Source organism: Octopus sinensis, linkage group LG8 (genome assembly GCF_006345805.1).
Source record: "Octopus sinensis linkage group LG8, ASM634580v1, whole genome shotgun sequence".
Taxonomy (NCBI): Eukaryota; Metazoa; Mollusca; class Cephalopoda; order Octopoda; family Octopodidae; genus Octopus; species Octopus sinensis.
This window is the reverse complement of record NC_043004.1, coordinates 7,164,433-7,172,466: the sequence shown is the minus strand read 5'-3', so window position 1 is coordinate 7,172,466 and position 8,034 is coordinate 7,164,433.

Genomic DNA, 8,034 nt, shown 5'->3' with positions numbered 1-8,034 from the left:
ATATATATATATATATATATATATATATATATATATTATATATATATATTATATTATATATATATATATTATATATATATATATATATGTATGTATGTATTATATATATATATATATATATATATATATATATATATAATATATATATATATATATATATATATATATATACATACATACGTATGTATGTCTGAATGTATGTATGTATGTATGTATGTATGTACGTACGTATTTGTGAGTCTGTGTCTGTCCCCCACCATCACTTGACAACCGATGTTGATGTCTTTACGTCCCCGTAACCATGCGGTTCGGCAAAAGAGACTGATAAAGTAATTACTAGACTTACAAAGAATAAGTCCTGAGGTCGATTTTTTTCAACTAAAGGCAGTGCTCCAGCATGCCCACAGTCAAATGACTGAAACAAGTAAAAGAATAAAAGATTAAATAATTAACTATATGAACCTAACCGGCCGCTATCAGTTTGTACCTGTCGCCATCAAGACGTCAGGTGTTCGCGAACCCCGCACAACCGATTTCGCCCGCAAAATCGGGATAGCTGTTATCTGCCTGAGAAATTAACTATGCGTGGTGGGGTAGTTGCTGCAACGAGTGTCACTGGCAATTCTCCACGGTAACGGCTCTAGAATCATATCATTTGCTCAGAGAGGTACAACCCGTTTTTCTCCCCAGCCACCCACCCACCATCTCCTGCTGCTTAATCCACTCCACCCCAACCTTTTTTTTTTATCATTGTCCTTGTAATTACATTGCGATTCGATCTTTACGTACATAAAATCATGCTAACGTTTAAAAGAAATAAGATCACTTTTTATGTAAAGAAAAAAAAAACGTGGGTTTGTCTTTTTTTCAATCCCTGAACCGGACGGCGCATTCTGTCCTTGAGCAAGGTAAATCATTTCACGTTTTCCACTCAGCTCAGCTGAAAATAAATACCAGCTGAATGCTGCTGCAGCCTCCTTCTCCTCCTTTCTCTCTCCCCACAGCTGTCAGACCTCCCGTCCAACTGAATCATAGGTGAAAGAGCCAAGAGACTGTTTCTATGCGCTCACGGTTATGCAGGCACCTAAATCAATAAGCAAAATATGTCATACATACTATTTTGTTAGGCTCTAAGCTTGGGCAAGTTTCTTCTACAATAGCCCCGGGCTGACCAATGGCTTGTGAATGATTTTGCTTGGCTAAAACTCTGGAAGCCCGCCATATGTAATATGTATATGAGTTTGTGCGTGCGTATGTTTGTGTGTGTGTGTGTTTGTGTTCCTTCTTCTTTTTCTCGTTTTATTTTAGAAGAAACTAGCAGTATCGCCCGGCGTTGCTCGGGTTTGTAAGGGAAATAACTATATAAGCATTTTTAGAGAGTTACTTCCCTTATAGATGCCAATTCGGGCTTTCTTAGCCATTTCTGTTTTGGTGTCTTCAAGCCATGAAGTCGTTGTTCTAAAAGAACGCTGGTCTCCTTGACAACGCTTTACGACGTTGATTTCCTTACACTCCCTTCCCCACAGCTTCAGGAGGGAGGGAAGAAGGGGGAGAAGCAAACAGGTGCAGGTGTGACCATGGACGCCAACTCCGCCGCCATCGACACACGAAGAATTATGCATTAAAATAGAATAAAAAATGATCTTAAATTATTTTTTAAATCGTAGACTGATCGTAGACGCGCGCTAATACTCAGACGGGCTCGATATGAATCACGACTATAAGATACCCGAATTTGGTTAAACTGCACTGCAAAATGTGGGAGTAGTTAGGAATCTAAATCGAAGGGGACAGACACTCACACAACTACAGTTTTATATATATAGATTTCGACTGGCCACCTACTTTGTAGCAAAGTTGTAAAGGAAGGCATCTTGTTTTGTTCATCGACTTTTAAATCTTAAGAAAGTCTTGCAGATTTTTATGGTTCCAGATATAGTGACCGTTTGTGTGTGTGTGTGTATACGTGTATGTATGTATGTATGTATGTGTGTATGTATGGAGGAGGCCCTTAAAGATCACGCAGCCACGTCCATCGAGGAGAGATGGCAGCTTATTCGCGACACCACTTGCAGAATAGCCATGTCATCCCTAGGAAAGAGGGAGCGGAGAAATCAAGACTGGTTTGAAGCTCACCTGCCTGAGATGGAGCCTGTCATTACTGCCAAGAGGGAAGCACTGGTCAACTATAAGCGCGACCCATCAGAAAAGAACCTGGCTACTCTGAGAACAGCCAGAAGCGACGCCCAGACGTTGCGCCAACATCTACTGGCAGAACTTATGCCAGAACATCCAGTGCTGTGCTGACAGTGGTAACGTGAAAGGGATGTACGGGGGGATGAAGAAAGCATTCGGGCCCACTGTCAGCAAGGTTGCTCCACTGAAGTCCAGGGATGGCGAGGTCATCAAGGACCAAGCGAAGCAGATGGAGAGGTGGGTCGAGCATTACCAGAACCTCTACTCCACTGAGAATGTGGTCACCAGGTCTGCCCTCGCCGGCATTCCTGCTCTGCCTGGAGGAGCTTGACCTGCCTCCAACAAAGGAAGAACTGAGCAAAGCAATTGACTCACTCGCTCGGGGCAAGGCACCAGGGCAAGACGGCATCCCCGCAGAAGTCATCCAGTGCGGGAAGCCAGCCCTTCTGGGCCATCTCCACGAGCTGCTCTGTCAGTGCTGGGAGGAGGGCTCTGTCCCTAAGGATATGCGTGACGCAAACATCATCACACTGTATAAAAACAAAGGGGACAGAAGTGACTGTAATAATTACAGGGGCATATCACTGCTCAGCACTGTCGGTAAGGCATTTGCCAGGGTGGTCCTGAAGAGGTTGCAAATGCTTGCAGAGCGTGTGTACCCCGAGTCTCAGTCTGGCTTTAGGGCAGAGAGGTCTACAATCGACATGATCTTCTCACTCAGGCAGCTTCAAGAAAAGAGTCGAGAACAGAGACAGCCCCTATACGTGGCCTTCATCGACCTGGCTAAGGCGTTCGACTCAGTCAGCAGGGAGGGGCTGTTTGCGCTCCTGGGTAGGATAGGTTGCCCTCCCAGACTGCTGAAACTCATCACCTCCTTTCACGACGGTATGCAGGGAACAGTGCAGTTTGACGGATCGCCCTCGGAGTCGTTCCCCATCCAGAGTGGAGTGAAACAGGGTTGTGTTCTGGCGCCGACGCTCTTCGGAATTTTCTTCTCCCTTGTCCTGTCCTATGCCTTCAGAACGTCCGACGACGGAGTGTTCCTCCACACAAGGGCTGATGGTGGATTGTTCAATCTTGCGCGCCTCAGAGCTAAGACCAAAGTCCGTCAGGTGCTGATCAGAGAGATCCTCTTTGCTGACGATGCCGCCCTAACATCACACAACCAGCCGGGTCTCCAGAGGCTGGTCAGCTCCCTGGCGGATGCCTGCCAAGAGTTCGGCCTGAAAAAGACAGAGATCATGGGTCAGAATGCTAGGGCTGATGAAACAGTTTGTAAAACACTAGGGAAGAGAAGGGTTTGAGTATATTATAGAAAAATTTCTCAAAATTACACAAAGTTGAAAGAGGATATCTTTGTCAGACCCAAAATTAAAGAAGTATTCAAAGATGTCGCCTTCAAGACAACACTGGATGAACTGGAACTGTCTGCTTGGAATGCTTTCAATTGAATCTATGAGAACTTCTTGGGCAACAAGAAGGCAATGGACTACAAAGAATCTTCTGAAATGTTACTCAGCAATGGGTTGTCGCATGTTATTGAAAGTTCACTTCTAGGACTCCCATCTGAATTTCTTCGCAGATAACCTTAGAGCAATGTCTGATGAACATGGTGAAAGATTTCACCAGGACATTAGTGCTATGGAGAAATGGTACCAAGGCTTCTGGAATGACAGTAAGCTGGCTGACTACTGCTGGACACTTTACCGTGATCAACCAGATCAGGAACACCGCAGGAAATCCAAATCACAATGTTTCTAACTCTGTTGTTCTAACTTTGTCTGACATTTTTTGCGTATTCACTCTTTGAAGAATGATAGTGATGATTTTTAACTCAATAAATTCATTTACTTTCTAAAAGTAATATGTCCTTATTTATTACGTTAATGATTTCATATATACAAATATGTAAATATTTGCATGTATCTACTGAAAAACTGATACGTGCTGCATACAAATGGAGTGAAATTTTGAAATTAGCATGAAAAATTAATCGGAAAATGTTGGTTTGCATTCATAATGAGTATAATACATTTAATTTTGCTGACCAGTGTTATCAGCTGCATGCTTCTCATGTGACTGATAGTGGATAGTTGCTCTCAATGACGCGCAAATCCGCAGAAATCCCGAGACCTGGCGATTCCACAGCCTTTTTTCGTCTGTTCCTGATACTTCTGGACTTTTTAGCACCAAACGTCTATACGAGATTCTCTTACAGTATATTCACGTTAAATAAGACACACACACACACAGAGTTTTCAAAAGGGAAATAATTCGATGGTACCAAGAATTTTTTACTTTTTATTGGTTTTATATTAGGTATTTTGTTGTTAATTGCTTATTTTATTCCTTTTTTTATTATTTACTTAAGGAGTGTATGAAATATTTCTCTTTAACCCATCAGCGCCCATGGTCCTTTTTTTTTAAGGACCAAAAGGATAATCCATCATATTTCTGCAACACCTGGATTTTTCTGAGATATCTTTAGTTAATCATCAAGACTGGAGTGTCTCTCAAATATTGTGATGAATTTTTTTATATATATTTAGTATCAGATAAAGTTTTATAAAAAAAAAAAAGATTTTTTGTAATAAATTAAAAGAAAAAAATTGAACACTAATGGGTTATATCCTTTCTGCTATAGGTACAATGCCTGAAATTTGAGGGGAGGAGCCAGTTGATTAGATAGACCTCAGTACGCAACTGGTACTTAATTTATCGTCCCCCCAAAGAATGAGAGGCAAAGTCGACTTCGGCGGAATTTGAACTCAGAACGTAAAAACAGACGAAATATTCTAAGCATTTCGCCCGGTGTGCTATCGATTCTGCCAGCTCGTCGACTTGCATAATGGGTCAATATGATACGGATATATATGCACCCTATGTCTTCATGAAAGTGTGTGTGTGTTTGGACGTAAACAATCGTTGCACATTTCAAGCTCTCAATACATAGTTATGTCCCTTAGATTGTCGAACAAAGAGTTGCTTCCCTTGAAAATAATTACGCAAACTTTTCTAAAATTAATGAAGGACTGATGATACCAGGAGGAATTCCATGGTTATATTGAAAATTTTAAGATGCAATTATATAGTTTTCTGAATCATTTGATTCTTGAGATAATGTAAAAGTTCACCTAGGTAGAAGTAATGAAGGTACAAATTCAAGCGACTTCTATATTTTTATCGTCTACTACTTTCATCACCATCCATCATTTTAAATCCAGGTTTTGTCCCCGTCAATGGGGGTGGCCGGATCTACCTCAATGCCATACCAACCGCCCTCACACCATCTCGCCCGGTTTCGGGCATCGTCCCTTCAAGCCAACCTTCCCAATCTCCTCCACCACATTTTTGCTCGGTCTGCCTTGCTGTTGCTGTCCATTTAACTCAAACTCTAGCACCCTCTTCAGAACATGCTCCTCATCCCTCAACATATGCCCATACTACTTTGAGAGTTGTATTTTTTTTTTTTCACTTTACATCAATCTTAACTATGGAACCAAATCTATGACAGTATCTACAGTATTAAGCATTTCTTCCAGCTTTATGTTCTGGGTTCAAATACCATCTCGGTCTACTTTACCTTTCATCCTTTCAGGGTTGATAAAACAAGAACCAGTCAAGGACTGGAGTGGATTGTAAATGACAAGCCCCCTTTCCCAAAATTTCAGGACATGGGCATGATCTAAGATTGTACGATGCATGTATCATCATCCTCATCGTCGTTTAACGTCCGCTTTCCATGCTGGCATGGGTTGAACGGTTTGATTGAGGGCTGGCAAGTCAGAAGGCTGCTCCAGACTCCAATCCAATCTGGCAAGGTTTCTACAGCTGATGCCCTTTCTAACGCCAACCACTTCGAGTGTAGTGGGTGCTTTTTACTCGCCACCGGCACAGGAGACAGTCGGGCGGCACTGGCAACTTACATGGTAGTGGGACGTGGGCCCTGAATGCAGAGGACATGCAAAGGTTAGAAAGAAATGAGACTAGTATGCTCAGCTGGATGTGTAATGTAAGTGTACATGTTCGATAGAGTGTTAGTATCTTGAGAAAGGAATTAGACATAAGAGGGACTAGGGGGGTCCATCAGCAACAAATGGTTTTGAATCACTGATATAAAGGGTCACCGTCATGATCCCCAACTGACCAAAGGCTAATTATTTGTCTCAAGTGTGCCAGAGCCTGTCATTCATGAATCAGTTTATATAGCCACTTATGCACTTGCCACTCTTCCTTATGATCTTTGGATGCAAAGAGCTGCCACCATCATCATATACACCGTTGTGTGTTGGTGTGTCTGTGTGTACCCTTGTCCTGATATCTGATGGTTGTAAACGAGTGTTACCACCATACAATTGATGTTCATTTCCAATCTTCTGTGGGAAAACATTTAGATGTAAGAAAATATTATCTTGCCTGGAAACAGATGAGGGTTGTCAACATGAAGGGAATCCAACTGTAGAAAATCATTCTAAATAAATTCTGTTTGACACATGCAAGCATGGAAAAGTGGACATTAAGTGATGACAACAATATAACAAAATAGCTTTCATCAGTAGAAATGGTAAGGTAAAGATTCGACAAAAAAAAAAAAAAAAAATGCAAACAACTTTTATTATGACAAACTGACAAAACAAGAAGTTAATTTTAATGTAACTAAAGTAATAATTACGGAGATGTATTTGCATAACAAGTGACCTGATCTGAGATCGTGTGCTGAAACAAAAACAATTGCAGCGTGGAAAGTGCTTGTAAGCCATTTAAAAACACATATAGCTGGGAAGTTTACCCTGCTACCAACCAGTATCCCGTTCGGGAAGGATGAAGGGCAGTCTCAGCAGTCACTGGTTTAAGCTTCGGTCTAAGTTCATGACACACGTAAAAGGATTTCTCGTGGTTCCAATGACTGTTTCAACTATTTGATCAACAGAACAGTCTCACCATTGAATTAGCATATGACAATATTCCACAGCAATCCATTCAGTATTCCAATAATCCACAGTGTTAAGGCCGCGAGCTGGCAGAAACGTTAGCACGCCTGGCGAAATGCTCAGCAGTATCTTGTCTTTATGTCTTTCATCCTTTCGGGGTCGATTAAATAAGTACCATTTAGTCACTGGGCTTCGATGTAATCAACTTTGTCTGTCCGTGTTTGTTCCATCTATGTTTAGCCCCCTGTGGGCAATAAAGAAATAAATATTCCACAGTATTAAGGCGGTGAGGCCGCAGAAACATTAGCACGCCGGGCAAAATGCTTAGCAGTATTTCGTCTGTCTTTACATTCTGAGTTCAAATTCTGCCAAGGTCAACTTTGCCTTTCATCCTTTAGGGGTCAATAAATTAAATACCAGTTGCGTACTGGGGTTAATCTAATCAACTAGCTCCTAAAATTTCAAGCCTTGTGCCTAGAGCAGAAAAGAATATTCCACAGTATTGTTGATGTAGAATCTGTATAACAAGGCTGGCCCTTTGATTTCAGGTACATTTCATCAATGTGAGGGCATGTGGCTAAGTGGTTAGGGGCGTTCAGCTCATGATTAGTAAAGTTATGAGTTCAATATCCGATGTTACGTTGTGTCCTTGAGCAAAATACTTTATTTTACACTGTTCCAGTCCACTTGACCAGCAAAAGTCAGTAGTAACTGCATTTCATCCCGTGTCCCACTGAATCTTCCTGAGAACTATGTAAGGTTACATATGTTTGTGGAGTGCTCAGCCACTTGCACGTTAATTTCACGATAAACAGACTGTTCTGTTGATTGGATCAACTGGAACTTTCGTTGTAACTGACAGAGTGCCAGTAACAATCCATCTAAGAAGCTTTGAAACAGTTCCTCC